At 39.0% G+C, this 16,902-nt stretch overlaps 1 protein-coding gene across 1 annotated transcript in view; it reads right to left on the bottom strand.

Annotated features, from left to right (window-relative positions):
• The window catches only part of sema5ba (sema domain, seven thrombospondin repeats (type 1 and type 1-like), transmembrane domain (TM) and short cytoplasmic domain, (semaphorin) 5Ba), a 393,180-nt gene that overhangs the window by 331,582 nt on the left and 44,696 nt on the right, over positions 1–16,902 (bottom strand). The window contains 1 exon segment of the mRNA XM_051958892.1: positions 6,504–6,568. The gene's annotated coding sequence lies outside the window, so the exon portion shown is untranslated.

Genomic DNA, 16,902 nt, shown 5'->3' with positions numbered 1-16,902 from the left:
AAAGAGGAAGTATTTCAATGTTTTCCTCCCATCAGACTGGCAGCAGCTGCAGAAGACAGCTAATCATTAGCCAGTTAGCCTCTATTATGGCCTGGGATCCGGGCCTGGTGATAAAGAACCAAAGGACTCAGGGCTCACAGCTTAATGATCCAAAGATCAGTGCAGGATTTACAGGCTCGGGGTTGGTGCCACGGCCCCCTGGACAAAAACCTCCTCCCTTCTTTCATCTACTTCGGTGGAGGGATTGAGTTCATAAAGCTGGGAAACAATGTAGGAAAATAATGCAATCTTCCACCGATCGTGGAAATAAAAATAAAATGAAGGAGACATCCATCGCTGGGGTAAAGCCTGCAGTTGATTAGATGATAAATAAAAGCAAAGTGCCAGGAACAAATATTTCACACACTAGGAGTTTTACTGTGCCTTCAGCTGTCCTCTTATTTAGTTTTCTTTGAACAAGTTATAGCTCTTGGTGCACTCAGAATTTATGGGCATTTGGGAAAAAAATTTGGTTCAACTGTTTCAGGCCCAGAGGATCAACTGTGATCAGTCTGAGCTACCTGCTGATGTTTGAATTAAAGCATGAACTTCAACTAAAGCTTCTCGTGGAAGCCATTCCTAACAGAGCAGACATTTATATGTTGCAAGTACTTTGCAACAGATTCTGAAGTGTCTGACCTTCCTTCTCATCTCAGATCAACTCCTACAACTCTCTCTTCTTCTCAGTGGTATAAACAAGACACCAGCATTCACAAAGTCATCTTAACATTAAAGCAACGTCAATGCATCTCCAGTTCTTTCTTCTTTACTGCATCTGCTCATTTCTTTACATCCTAAAGCAAGACCAGTTTTCTCATGTTTTTGAATTATGGATTGACCAATATTGGCTTTATGAGGGCTGATGCAGATTACTGATGATCAAAAAAGGACAATAACCGATATTTGGAACCGATATACATTGAATTTAATGTTTGAACAGCATGTGATAGCAGAAAACCTGTCATTCATAACTAGACTTCTTCATTAATAAGGATGACTATAACTGAATATGTTCCATAGAAATAGGAGTGATTAAATTAGGACGTTCTCCTCTGTTTATGTGGGATTGATCAGTTTGTCTCCTGCAGTTATGTCTGCTGTTCTTCTCCATTTTTTTAATATTTCACTGTGAGAGAAGCTAATTTCCTGGTTTGTGTTTCTTGTTCAGTTTTTTAGTTTCTGCTTGAGAGACATTTCTGAGACCACAGAGTGACGAAAGACAGAGAGAGGAGGCTGCATCAGAGCTGACGCAGAGCTTTTAATTTGTCAATAATCGGTCAAATAAATTAAAGACACCGATAATTTGAAAAATGTCAACCACGATAATTAGCCAGACTGATGATTGGTCTATCCCTAATCTGAACCAACTGAGGAAATAAATCAGTAAAAGGGATCGAAGGTTGTCCAAGAACATTTTTGACAGTAACAACCAGTTTGGCTCTTTCTACAAAATGTGGATTTGGTGTTCTATTATCGTCTGTCACAGCATCAATATTTTATAAATCAGCAATTCACAAAATTATTATTGGACATTTGTCTTGTCAAATATGTGCTTTTTAGGTCTCCAGTCAGGTAAATGTCAGACTAAAGCCCAAGTTTTTAAATTTATTACAGATAATTTTTCCCAGTTAACTGCAAGTTTATCTAAATACTGAAATAAGTTCCATGAAATTAAGAAAAACTGTAGCATGACATAGTACCTGAAATGATATATTCAGCTGAAAAAGAGGTTTATTAAATCAGATTATGTACTACGAGTTTCAATGAAGGTTGAATGGATGAATTAAGAAAGAAAGGTCACTAGAGTGCAACTAACTGTTAGATTTATCATAAATTAATTTATTATTTCTGCATTGAATAATTAAAAATCTACAAGACCACAGAAAAAGGGTTAAAATGCTCAGACCAAAACTCAAGGTGAGGCTTAAGATTTTTAGTTTACAATGACATAAAATAGAAAATCTTCTCATTTCAAAAGGTGCAACCGAAGAAAATTTTTGCTCAAGAGTTGTTTAAATCATTATCAAATCAAATTTCACGTTTTTCTGTTGACTGTAATTGTTTAATCACTCGACTGCAGTCAAACGTCATTGATGGCATCAAGAGGAAACAAAATGCTCACTGTGTTTAAAAAAAACATACAAAAAAGCAGTTGCAAGAACAAACCAGGCTGTTTTACATTAATTTAACTACTTCTGTTGGTTTGTCATAAATTTGACATCTATAATAAACCAATAATATAACCCGAACTCTTCTTTTCCTTTCCTTCTTCCTTGAGTAATATACAGAAAATTTTGTCCAGTATTATACTTTACCAGATAAGACAAAGATCTGACAGCAGCTGCAGCCTTTTTTTAAGGTTAAGACTTAAAAAAAAAAAAAAAAGATTTGTTTATTCTTCATTTGCTGCAAGCTAATGTTTCATTGCTACACAGTTAATTAGAAATTAGCGGACTGAAAGAAATCCTGGTTCAGGTAATGGATGAACACATGCAGGTCTGACAAAGTACGCTAATTGGCGTGGAAATGGTCATGAGTCTCCATCACATCCAGCTGATCAAACTCTGAAAGAGGCCAAATGATGACATCATGAGCTGGCAGCGTGTTGTAAGATGGTCAGAGCGGCGTTGGCCCGAGTGAGTTTTTACTCATCTCAGGAGAAGCCCTCCATCAGCGTCACCATCCCCCCGATGGTGTGAATGCCTCTTCTGTGAGTCGGGCCAAGGATCTGCCAGCGGCCCCTCTTTTTGTGAGCTGAATGGGCACGGCTCGGCCACGTTTTAACACACCCTAATGTACCATGGCTGGACCACAAAGGGAGCGTGGTAATTTGCCAGGGATAATGACGCTCCCTTAATTCGGCCCGAGGGGCCACAAACAGAATCCTTTAAAGAGAATCCCCATCCAGGGATGAGTCCCCTGTCCCCCACTAGATAGGTCTCTCACTCTCTCTCATTGGCCTGAAAGGATCTTGTTTTCTTCCGGCCTTATTGTCATTCTGAACTAAATATCAGCAAACAGCAGTGGGACTGGAGGAGACGACATGCCAACCTCGACTACAGCCCCTGATCTCGAGGAGCTCCGGGACCAAAAACAAACCCAGCGGAGCTTCTTCACTGCTGCTCTACTCCAATGACACATATCTGGGAAACATATCAAGGCCACAAATTGAAGTGAGCAGAGTAGGTGAGAAGGAGGCGATTTGTGAGCAAAAGGGAGAACAGAACACAAGCAAATGCCAGGGCAAGCCTTCAGGGATATTAAACACAGAGAAAGAAGTGGGGGAAGATTGGAGTAAAAGTGGTCTGTATTTTTCTTGATGAATTGGTTTGAGGTCTGGAAGGTCTTTAGTTTAGTTTTTTGCAGTCTAAGTTTATTGGTTGAGCTAAATGTTGCAGCTCAGACAGAAGAAGAAAACAGTCGGTGTTTATTCATGATCAGGTGACAAGGCTGAAGATTTACTCTATTTGTGATAAAGTTGATCTTCATCTCATCAGATTTGAAATAAACCTAATAGGAGATGGCATATGGCAACCAGTGATCTGCAGCAGATAAATCTAAAGGTTATTTGAAGGTATAATAACATTTCATTGCCTTGTTTTGTGAGGTTTATGGGTTGGGTAACTTGGCTTCAAAATGTTTAAAATGCAGTGTACGCTTGGCAAAGGTTACTCAACTGATCAGTATACAGCTGAAAAGGTAAAAAAAAATTAAAGTGAAACAACATATCCCAGATAGCAAACTATGGGTGAATCTATGTTGAGACCTAACGTAGAAATTATACAGAAAGTGCAAGGTTGATAAAATGTTGAGTCAACGTTTGCTTACATAGATTACATGTTTGCAAACATAGATTCAACATTAATTAAAAATTGACCTGTCAAACATTTTAATTAAACCAAAATACAATGTAGATTCAATGGCATCTTTTAAACACAAACTTCAATGTTGACAAAATGTTGTTGAATCAACGTTGATCCATCCATCAATCTTCAACCATAACCACAATTCAACCTTCTTAACCCTAATTCAACATTGATTTAACATCTTTTGCTATCTGGGTAAAGTGTGATTTATGGTTGAAAAGCAAACGTTGACTCAACATTTTATCAACCTTGCGCTTTCTGTATAATTTCTATGTTAGGTCTCAACATAGATTCAACATTGATTCACCCATAGTTTGCTATCTGGGATGACAATGGATTCAGAAATTATGTTTGATCATGGCTATAAACATAATCTCCTAAAGGAAGATAATAATGTGGGTGATCTATCAATCTGCATAAAGTCTTAAGAATGGCATTTCAGTATAAGATCCTTGATAAATGAATGCTTAAATCACAGACCGATGACACTGATGACTGATTTCATGAGTTGTTTGGCTTATATTTATTGGTGAAAAGAAGAAAAGCACTTCCCTTAAAAATTCTCAAATTTGTTAGTGTTTGTCACCTATCACAAACTTCCCAGCAACTATTAACATAACAAGACAAAATAAAAAGGAAGCTAATTTCCTGTAAAACTGTTTCTGGAAAAAAAAATCATTATTACTTCCGACCTCTTCTTGTAGTAGAAGGTATAAACTTAAAATCTGACCAATAAAGTCCTCAAAACCATAATCACGGGGAGACAACTAGGTTAACCAAACAAGTGTTCACTCCCTAACTATTAGTATTAACCATTATAACCCAAAAGTTCTGAAAATATCTGATTCCTTCCACAACAAAACAAAGCAAAAGAATTTGTAATATAGTAATTTATTTGGTTACCACAACACACCAAACAAACATACAGTATAGCTATGGCTCAGCTTTTGAAGTTTCTATTTAAAAAAACAAACATTCACTTTTTGAATATAGAAAAATAATTCAGTGATATAAAAAAATTAAGTTTTAGGAGTACAGTATCGTCATTGTATGTGCCAATGCAATTAAACTGTATTCTTGCTGACGTTTTGAGGGTTTGAACCTATTTTCTGCTGGATTTGTTTATGATGTCACACAAATGTGTCGGCGGACAAAGCAGGGTCATGAGTGCAAAAAAAGAAAAATTGATGCTTTGTAGGGAAAATCTGAGAAAATTAAGGATTCGTTGTTAATTTCAGAGGGAGATTAAGATTTGTGCGCATAGAATAAGGTGATTTATTTTTTTATTTTTTCGGGGGGGAGAAGGCTGATAACTTTCATCATCACCCTGAATGGACTTTTGAATTACTATCTTTGACCAGCCAAAGGTCTGAGGATGTGTTCAGTTTTTACAGAACCTGCACGCAGCCTGCAAACCGGCCACTGACTGACCCCTTTTTTTGTTTTCCTACTCGTGTGGATGAACTTTACAATACATTTTTAATGATTCGAGATCTGAATCATAAAAAATGTGTTTCAAAATAAGCATAACTTTGCCATTTATTTTACAACTTTACTATCACTCCTTGTCATTCAATCAATCATATATCAGATGGGACGGTACTCACCACCAACGACATTTTCCTAAACTTGATCACAAAGTTTTGTTACCTAAAATTAATCCTCTGAACCTCAAAATGTGCCAACAGGTTTACCAAGAAGCCATGAACTGCAAATAACAATCACGTGACAAAAATTCAGAGATTTCTCAGCTGACTAGCAGGCAGTATTTACACAGAGCAGACAGGAGATAAGTAGGAAATAAACTGTAAAACTGTGACAGGAACTAAAAACTGCTTTGAATTCAGAGGGTTAAGGTGCTACATGCGATTCCCTGAATATTCCTCACTCTTGCATTTTCTCCAAGTTTGCTAGAAAACCTTTCAACCAATGTGAAAAAATACAGAGAAAACCCTTCAAACCTTAAGTGTTGAAGGACGTAATAATGAGTATTTTCCTTTCTCTTGCTACAGTCAAACTAATAACGAGCATGCAAACGGTCTGACTGAGGCTCCCGTCTGCTCTGGTTGGAGGTAATTTCACAAGGTGATTGTTCGCTCGCATCACACGTATAATGATTTCACTGGCGTAAATTAGGCTCAAGGCTGTCTGCGACAGGAGAGATTCATGATTTGCTTTCACACAGCAAGTGAAAGAGACGGGGGTGGAGGTGGAGGGGGATGCAGAGGTAAACCTCATCTATTAGCAGCTTGTATGAAGCCCCCTCCACCCGATCAACCACCTCTCCTGCTTATCCTTTGCCTCCACTACCATACTGCTTTTCAAATCAGCCAGAATAAAGGGCTTTCACCAAAAAAAAAGACTTACTTTTACTACAAAGGCCACAAAAACGTGGGGGGTGTGAGGAAGAAATACACTGAATAGAGAGAATAGAAAATAATTGCTATCCACACCACCAGAGAGAGAAGAGGGAAAAAGTGATATGAACTGCGCAACAAATACAAAGTAGAAACTTAGGTAAAAGATGTGGAAGGAGCCAACTGAAGAAGTGCATGAAAAGTGGCACAAAAGTTCTGCAAAACATTAAATTGTACTCACCAGCTAAGCATCACTGAGGTGGAGGGATGGGGCTTAGAGGGCCATCTGTCCTTTTCAAATTGGTTCTAGACGAAGATAGAGAAATGGGGGAAGGGTGAGTCTTTCACTAGCTGCTCGCCTCCTTCTCATAAGCAAAGCGCCGAGTCACAAAGGACTGCCGGCGCTCCCGTAAACAAACCGCCGACTTTTCAATGAAGTGGGAAGGCAGAGCAGGAATAGCATTTAAACTCAGATTTCACTGGGTTTTTTGGGGGGTGAGATGGAGGAAAATAAGGACCTGTGAGGTGCCTTTACATCAACCAGAGGCCTAACTGGACAATAACAAACCACAGAGTTCAACGTAGTTCAAACATATTAAACCCTAAACCCCACATAACATTTTAAAAAGACTTGAATCGCACAGAAAACATGTTTGACTGTAAATGAACAATATCGATGTAAATGAGGCGAGTGGATGCCTCGCAGTGTTGAATCAAACATGGATGCTAATATGCAGAGAGCACGTTTGATTCCAAGCTTTTTGATCTCAATGCCACAGAGCAAATTGGAACAAATAGCCCTAGTTGGTTTCTACGGCAACCTGAAGGAGCAGCTCAGACTTCCCTCTTGTGGCGTCAACTGCCGTAATATGGCTGCTGTTTCCTTCACGTTCACGCAGAGCAGCAAAAATGAATAAAAGGGGGATTGATTATTATTCTGCAGTGAGACTGATCACATCTGCTCATATATACAGAAATACCAACCAACTATAAATTCATGCAGGGTGCTGCTGTTGATTAAAATGCAGACCTCAACAAACATCCATCCAGCAGATGTGTTTTACAGTATTTAGGGCTAAAACTGAAAGCCATTTGCCAGATTGTTTATAAAATATCTGAAAACACTGAAAAAATACCCATCATCACATAAGGAAACATCCAGTTCAAAGCTTTTGAATTTACTCTACTTCTTGCCATGCTTGTTCTGTGTCCACAGAGGTGCAGGCCTTTATATTTCAGTGAAAATGGGCCTACAGTGAGCAAAAATGTGACAGGAGCAAAGAAAAGCACTGAAACTACTGATGCTAGCCCATGTAACTGCAGTTTTCCTAAATCTCTGAGGTGTCATCTCCCTCCCTCTTGCTTGCATTTTCTCCCTGTTTGCTGGTACAGCCCGATCTCACGAGGATTCGTGAAACTGTCACGTAATTTTTTGTTTCCAACACGATTTCGTCATGTTTTTCGTGCCACTCACCACGAAATGCACACCAATGTATTTTAAACGGCGGACTTTTCGTGCCACTCAGAACGTATTTCAAACGAATGGGTATATTATATTTTTAAAGTAAAACTGTGGCGAATCCAACGCTATATTTTGCATGACATCGTCATTAACCATAACCCTAACCATAACCTAATCATAATCTAACCATAACCTAACCATAACCCTAACCATAACCCGGTGGTACACTTACCAATTTGCATAGGAATTTAAAGAATGTCCGACGGCCGCAAACGCGAACACACAAGCAGTATACGCCGATGGACAGCTTAGATCGTCATGAATCCGCCAGTATAAACCACTTTCAGATGTGATTACCACAGCGGGTTTCGTTGTGAGCAACACGAAAAACATTTCGTGGTGAGCGGCACGAAAAACATGACGAAATCGTGTTGGTGCGCACGAAACCGAAACAAAAATTTACGTGACAGTTTCACGAATCCCCGTGAGACCGGGTTGGCTGGTAAAGACAAACAAAATGAACAAAAATTAAACAAGAGGGAATGATTATTCACTTGAAAGACTGATCACATCTCCTTATATATACAGAAAAAACATGCTGATTAAAATGCAGAACTTGACAAACATGCATGTATTTTATAGTATTTAGGGCATAAAGTAAAAACTTATTTTCCAGGTAGTCCATAAAACCTAAGAAAATATTGAAATATGCACCGTTAATTAAAGATCCTAAACCCCTATACACACACACACACATACACATATATTTGAACATGCTCATCTGAAGACGCTGTCAGCAGCTACATCATGGAGCGTAGATATTAGCTTAATTTTATCAATAGTTTACTCATGTGCGACACTGAGTGGGCACCGGGTCCAATTAACTGAAGGTACTGACATTTTATGTAATGTTAGCTGGCTATCAATATTTTGTGAATGTGGTTGTGTGCAAATTGTGCTACAAAGACTTTTCTTATCACAGCAGCACTTCAAGCTGACAGCATCATCTCATTGCAAAACATGCTGCTGTTAGCACCAGACCAAATGTTAGCTACGATGGTCCTGCTAATGGCTAGCGGTGTAGCCATTCCATATAATAGTCGACCACATTAGAAGACACTGAAAGTGCTTGAGTTTACAAAAAGTCTCAAAATGTTGAATATAATGGCTATAATTGTACTTTGAGTGTGCAGTAATCTGTGAATATAGCAGACAGATGAAAAACGCAGATAAGTATAAATGAAACAGACATTTTTGTGGTTTAAATTATTACTCCTCCAAGTAATAACTTAAACCACAAAAATGTCTGTCTTTTAATAGCTTAATTATAAACTTTTAGTTTATGGAAAAAATACTTTTGTTTATAAATAAAAATGTATATTCCTAAAAAAATAAAGAACAATCAAAATGACGCCATTTATCAGACCCAGAAAAGATGAAAACAGAATGAATATATGGATTTTCAACTTTTTGAAGGTCCTTGAACTACTTAGGTTTATGTTATTTGCCATACAATGGAAAAACTTAACTAAATCTAGGTCTCTAATAATTAGAATCACTTTTTTCTATATGCCCCATTTTATTCGTCTCATTTTTATTGCTCTTATAAATTTTAAATTATAAGCATGTATATGTCTATTCATTGATTCAGCTGTCAACCAAAATTTATTTGAATTGAAAAACTTTACCTATTGTGTCAAATATTGCTATTTGACAAAAATGTAAATTGTGATTAATTAATTGCAAAGCCTGTAATTAATTCAATTAATTTTTTTAATCGCATCCCACCACTAATACTAATACTAAAACTAACACTATGTGTTTATGCAGGATGTTACTGCTGATTAAAGTCAAATGCAGAAATTGACAAACATCATCCAACAGATGTATTTTATGGTATTTAGAATTAAAAGTAAAATTTATTTACCAGATAGTCTCCAAAATATCAGATAATACTGAAAAATGTCCATCAGAAGATGCCAGAGTCCATAGTGACAAAGACAAAATATGGATTTAAGCTGGAACCAAAGACTAAAAGGCATTTTATTTCATAAACAGCAGTTATAAATGCTTATCAGAGCCAGTGTCACTTCAAACAACATCAGGTTCAAAATTGTTTTAATTTTCTTTACTTCCTGCCACCTGCCATGGCCTTCTGTTTCCATAGAGGAGCAGAACTTTGTAGTTTCAAGAAAAATGAGCCCACAGTGAGTAAAAATGTAACAGGAGCAAAAAAAAAGGCCAGAAACTACTGTTGTGAGAAGATACAATTGCAGTTTCTCAACATCTTTGTTGACTAAAATACCTGAAATAATCAACCAAAAAATAATAAAATTGGACAGACTGATCACAGGGTGGGCTGCACAGTGGTATAGTGGTTAGCACTTTTGCCTTGCAGCAAGAAGATCCCCGGTTCAAATCCCGGGGTGGGCTCTTTCTGCATGGAGTTTCCATGTTCTCCCTGTGCATGCGTGGGTTTTCTCCGGGTACTCCGGCTTCCTCCCACAGTCCAAAAATATGCTGAGGTTAACTGATTACTCTAAACTGCCCATAGGTGTGAATGTGAGCGTGATTCTTTGTATGTGTAGCCCTGCGACAGACTGGCGACCTGTCCAGGGTGTCCCCTGCCTTCGCCCAAGTCAGCTGGGATAGGCTCCAGCCCACATCGCGACCCTACTGAGGATAAAGCGGTGTATAGAGAATGGATGGAAGGAGACTGATCACATCTGATTATCTTTACAGTATAATCAACTGTGCATGCATGGAGGATGCTGCTGCCAATTAAATAAAGAACCCGATATACACCTAGCAGATATATTTTACAGTATTTAGGGCTAAAGCTTAAACTTATTTACCAGAGAGTCTATACAGTAAAACATCAGAAAATAATGAAAAATGCCCACTGTCCCTTAATTAAACTAGAATTGTTTGAGTTGTCTCTTCTTCCTTCCGGAGTTGCGAAGTTTACATAGAGGACCAGGCCTTTACATTTTTGAGGAAATTGAGCCCACAGTATGTAAAAAAACACCCAAACTACTGGTTCCAACCATGTAACTGCAGTTTCCTCTCCTTTGTACTATCTTGTAGTTTCTCAGTGTTTACTCGTCAAGACTAAAATACCTGGAACAATACTAAAAAATGATTAAAAATAAATAAGACGGATTGATTTTTGTCCGATATCTCCAGTGAGACTGATTTCTCAGATTTACTGTATAATCAACTGTGCATTCATGTAGGATTCAGTTACAGACAAATGTGCAACCAGCAGATGTCTTTTCCAGTATTTAGACCTAAAACTAAAACTTATTTGCCAGATAGTAGATAAAATATCAAAAAACTGTCCATCAGAAGATGCCAGATTCCAAAATAGCGAAGTAAAAATATGCATTTAAGCTGGAACCAAAGACTAAAAGGCATTTTTGTTCCATAGACAACCGTTATAAATGCTTATCAGAATCGGTGTCACTTAATTAAACATCCAGTTCAAAGTTGTCCTCCACCAAATTCTCCGGCTTGACGCTCAGACACTTAACAGCCAGAGAGACAGGTAGACAAATGCAGTAAAGAGGATTTTCTATGGAGCTGAGCTGAGAATTTAGACCTGAGCAGCGGGAAATGTCCGCTCAAACAAAAAACTCTCCATAATCTGCAGTGTGAGTGTGGGATCAGGCTTTATTCACTGCAACAAGTGAGGAGGAAGAATTCTCATAAACTGCTTAGTCTGTGACCTTTCTCTGGTCGTACTCTCCCTTTCAGACGCAATCACCTCCTCCTTCAACGTCCTGCAGGAAAACCTCAACAGACACTCAGACAGTCGGTGTCTGGAAAAACTAGGCCCTCTTTCCATCCATCCATCCATTCTCTATACACCGCTTTATCCTCACTAGGGTCGCGGCGGGTGCTGGAGCCTATCTCAGCTGACTCGGGCGAAGGCAGGGGACACCCTGGACAGGCCGCCAGTCTGTCGCAGTGGGCCCTCTTTAAATTCACTAAAACTTTATTGAACATAACTGGCAGGGATGTGAAATTCAGCATGAACCAAATCACACTGCAATCTGATGAACACACATGACAAAAGGTAACATCAGAACTCAGAATTAGTGCCCACATCTCACTTTCTGACAGTTGATATTGGCCTGGTGTTGCATTCACTGACAGCTGCAGTTGGAAAAAATGTCAGTCTGTCAGAGCTTTGTAAGCACCATTAAGAAAATTTATATCATCATCCTCCTCAAAAAAGAGGGACAGAAAAAAAGAGCAACTGGTAGCAAATTTGAATATTTCTTGTATTTTAGCAAAAATTGGTTTTGTCAGAAGAGTATTTTATTCAAGGTAGGAAGCACATTGAAATGACAACCTCTCACCAACACAAACTGTCTGCAGATTGCATCAATAAAGTGAAAACTAAACAGTTATTTAGCCTAATTATTAGGCCAACGCAATAAAACAGCTGTTCTATAGCTACGCTGGCACATCTGGGAGGTTGTTTAGGAGGAAATATCCTGCTGGTTAGAATACATGTTTACCACATTAACCAGGAATGTAACAATCCATCGATTTTCAATCATCAACAATCCAGTATTATAGATACGTGAAAGCATGAATCTATAACACCATGTTTAACTGAACTGACAAAGAACATTTGAACTTAAATGTGGAACTTAGAGTAAACTACAGAAATGTTATTTTTGTTAAATAGGTTCCTGCATAGTTTTCCATTTACAGTTTTTTTTCAATTGCTAACACGCATTGGTCCAAACTGAAGTCACATGTTCAAAACTCTTAACATAGCCTGCATTTCCACCATGTATCTCAGCTAAACAGTAAATCTTGTCCCCAAAACTGTTTCTCACCAACAAAACACTTCATACATGTCTTAAATAAGCTCATTCAACCACAACACTAGCAAATAGTCTCACTTTGGAAACAAATGCTGTCAGTCTTAGGACACTGAACTGCAAAATACTAACAACAGAGAGCATTACATGAAATAAATTGTAATCTTTCAAGTTTGAATGATTTCTTTTTAGATAAATCAGTATTTTATTATAAAATAAGATCTTTGTACTTTGAGTTTTCTAAATTATTGTAATATATTGCAACAAGAATGAATCGGGAATGCAGCAGTTTACTTCAACAACATTGACGTATTTTCTCTGTGCCTTTGCATAGGTACTTTGGGACCTTACAAAAATAGAAAGTTTACTGCAAACAAAAAAAAAAAAAGCAGAATCTCAGAATTCAGGGGGCAGAATAGAAATCAAGAGATAAAAGTCAAAAAACAACATGTACATGTATACTGTAAGATTCACACCTGTCGTCTGCATTTGGCCACGTTTCCATCCACGACACATCTGATGTCTTCTCTCATGATGCACTGTGGGTAGAACCTTTTTGAGTGTCTGCTTTCATATGATTTCTGATGAGGCCAAACACAGATCACCTGAATCGGTTTTCAGCTGACAACTACACTCAGCTGTGTTTGGAATTAGATAATCTTTTTATTTATTTTTATTGTCAATATTTTGATATGACTTTCTATAGATTTCAATGTGGCTGCAGCAGAAATCCCCCCCCCCATCATTCTGTTTTGATTGTGGTTTTAACTGTTTTGAACACAGTGTGTTAGCATTTGAAAAATGTGCTGTAAAAGTCTAGTGTTTTGCAGGTGGTGAACTAGTAGCTGAGAAAAGAGTTCATGAATTTTGGTGACTGGTCACTGAATGCATTGTGTGTGATAGCAATGGAAAGTGATTCACAGTTCAGTCCACACGGACTGCTGTTTTGCAGACTGTGTTAAGAGTTTTGAACATGTGACTTCAGTTTCGACCAATGCGTGTTAGCAATGGAAAAAAATTGTAACTTTCTTGTAGGGAAACTATGTTTTGCACTCGTTAGATAAAAGGAGCACGACCCTGGATTATCCAGGGAAATTAATAATTTGTGCAGAATCTCAGGGAGATTCCTGTCGAAATACAGTCGATTAGTAGCCTAGCCGTGCTAGACAACTCACGGCAACGAATTTAATTCTCTGCCAGGGTGGGTCTAGTTACCCTCCATCAGGCTCAAGGTTGGATGCTCCTAAAACTGGCCGGACGAATCACCATGAAGTGTAGAGTCAGAAGGCGGGCGTAACTAAGTGACGACAGAGGCGCGATAATTCTGACAGAAACAACTAGCCTAGCCGCGCTAGACAACCCACGGCAACGAATTTAATTCTCTGCCAGGGTCGACAACAAAAACGACAACAGTCGTTGAGCTCCATTAGCACCGACTCTGAATAATCTTTCTGTTAACATGTCTGTAATATACTTGAGCTTCACCCATTGACTGTATAAATAAGGCTTTACCGAACTACCGCATCCTCTGATTGCTGCAGAGTGATTTGATAGACAACCTTTAAGCCCGCCTCCCTCCCTGTCGAGCGCGCCTAGACCCTTGTGTCTTCAGAGCATGGGTCTAGCGCGGCAAGGCTAGTTGATCAGTCTAACATCTGACAGTCCAGAATTCTCGGTTGAAATTGACCTCATTTCTCACACCCAGAAAACGCACAAGACGGTGGATTGGTCTTAAGTGAAAACATTTATTTACTATTCTACCAAAACAATACAGTAAGCTATGTACAGTGAGAAATATGACGTGTGCACGTGCGTGAATACAAGTATGTGAATATGAGTGTGTGTGTGTGTGTGCGTGCGTGTGTATGTGGGATTGTGTGTGTGGGTGTGGGTGTATGTGGGATTGTGTGTGTGGGTGTGTGTGTATGTGGGATTGTGTGTGTGGGTGTGTGTGTATGTGGGATTGTGTGTGTGGGTGCGTGTGTATGTGGGATTGTGTGTGTGTGGGTGTGTGTGTGTGTATGTGGGATTGTGTGTGTGGGTGTGTGTAGATCAGATTCAAATCGGCATATTAAAAGATGAGGATTATGGTGACAGAAGCCAGATAGCGGACGACCTGACTCAATGAAACGGTAATTTGGACTACGATCGATACGTAAAAGAATAAACGGAGTGGCTGAATTTAGGTAATCAAGTGGTTAGTGACATAAACCCTAATCAGAAAGGAGAAAGCTCAGCTGGTCTGTTACTGTCAGTAGAAATGTCACTCAGAGTCTCCTCCTGGCTGGGACGTGCGGGCCGGTGACGTCTTTACAACACCTGGACTTCGCTGGTTCCGGAGCGTGGTATCGTCTTTATGGCAACACATTGACGTCCTGCCGTGGGAGTTCGGTTCGGCACAAGTGGATCTGGGCCAGCAGATCTCTGGGGTTATCAGCTGAGGGAGCCGGTGTACCAATCTTCTTCTTGGGTTGATGAAAGAGTCACTTGATTAAAAATGATGGCTCCTGTTCTAATTTAGCAGGCGTTGGCCAAGTAAAAAGAACGGATGTTGACTGGAGCCACCGCAATACTTAGAAAAAATTGAAAACTGGTTCTTAATCAGTTCTTGTCAAAATCACGGCTCAAGGAAAATAAATAAGTTCAGGCTTATGTTAAAAGTGAGCAAAAATGTCTAACTTAAATTACAAAAATGGATAACTAGTTACCAGAGACCAAACTCTGGAACAAAGAAACTTCAGGAGCTAGAGAAAAGAACGCATCTTAGACAAGAATATGAGAGGCTCCGCCGTGGAGCACCTCAGAGAGAGAGGACAAAAGGAAGAGAGCGAGCAGGGGCGCTGTCCGGCCTTTATCTGGCCAGGAGGCCCGTAGGCGGAGGAAAGAACTTTCACGCGATTTTTCCTAGTAATCTGATCCCTTCTTTGTCTTCAGGGGAGAGGGATGAGAGATGATCAAGAATGGATTGAAATATGATATTAAACGCGCAAACGTGATCTGTTTATTCCTCACCATAATCCCGTTAAGCAAAAGTGCACACATGCCCGATTATACAAACTAACAAATATGTTAGTTATTTAATTCAATAAAACTATATGTGAATGTGCTCTATATACTAAAAATACATGTCTCACTGAAGATATGATAACATGTCATACATATGGTAATGAATAACACAGTTTTCACCTTTTCCAACCTGAATAACACAAGAATTCACAATTAATATCAGGAATTCATTCTGACATTACTGTGTTCTCTGCTGTCGGTAGGGGGCACTGTGGGACTGTGGAAGAAATTGGATTAAACAAGAAATTTCATTAACTTGGGTTCTATTCTATATAAAAGCACAATTTTTGAATATGTTATAGGTGAAGTCCTTTCTGTAACTTTGGTAAACCTGAAACCATAAAATACATCTTAGAAATACGAATTTTGAGGATGTTCTGTTTCAGTTAAGTTCCTTAAGTTGGTATCAGTCTCCAGGAGTGGTTGTAAAATGTTACGACCTGTCTTATCTGATCCTACTAAGAGGAGGCAGAGATGACATTCCTGAGGGGGGAAGTAAGATTTTAGCACGAGAGTTGATTAAAAAAACAAAAAACATTCACAGCATAAAGTGAGAGTCATTGTCTTTCAAGGTGTCAAAGTTCTGCAGGGAACTCCATCCCTCTGCAGGAGGTCTGAATGTCCTTTACTGTAAATGAAAGCACACAAAGAAATGCATGTATTCCAATTTTCCTCCAGAAACTGGGGTGTTTTTCTGTGGAAGGAGGAGAGAGTTCTGGGCCTGTCCAAAATGACAGTTTGATGTGGGTCCTAGACCCCCATCCTAAGAGAGTGAGTTCTTATCTGAGTGTGTCATCTCCTCTGGAATTCCAAAGACCAAGCGATGTTCCTACATTCTCAATAATCATCAGGTGCTTTACTCATTGTGTTCCTGCTTGACAGAAACTTCCACATGCACACGCACCTATTGACGGATAGTTCAATATATATAGCAGCAATTAGAAGAGCTTCTTTCCATCTAATCTTGAATTAGTCCTTGAAAGTCATCTGTCTGCTTGGCGATTAGTCTATGTGGTGAACTGGAGATGCTCTAAAACCAGAACTCCCTCTGATAACAGCAGGAGGCATAAAAAGAAGTCAGAAGTGGAGATCACAGTCTAGTCCTCCAATACTTTCCTTTGGTCTGCTGAAACTTTCTGCAGCTAACTGCAGAGCACCTCGCTCCTCTCTGTCCATAAGAAGTGCTCACCGACGGCTGCCATTACACCCAACTGTGAAAATCTAATTCTGCTAATTAAGCTCCAGTTATTGGTAACCAAATCAGATAGTTTAAT

Source organism: Acanthochromis polyacanthus, chromosome 14, assembly GCF_021347895.1.
Source record: "Acanthochromis polyacanthus isolate Apoly-LR-REF ecotype Palm Island chromosome 14, KAUST_Apoly_ChrSc, whole genome shotgun sequence".
NCBI classification, from domain to species: Eukaryota; Metazoa; Chordata; class Actinopteri; family Pomacentridae; genus Acanthochromis; species Acanthochromis polyacanthus.
This window is presented reverse-complemented; position numbering and strand designations above follow the sequence as displayed.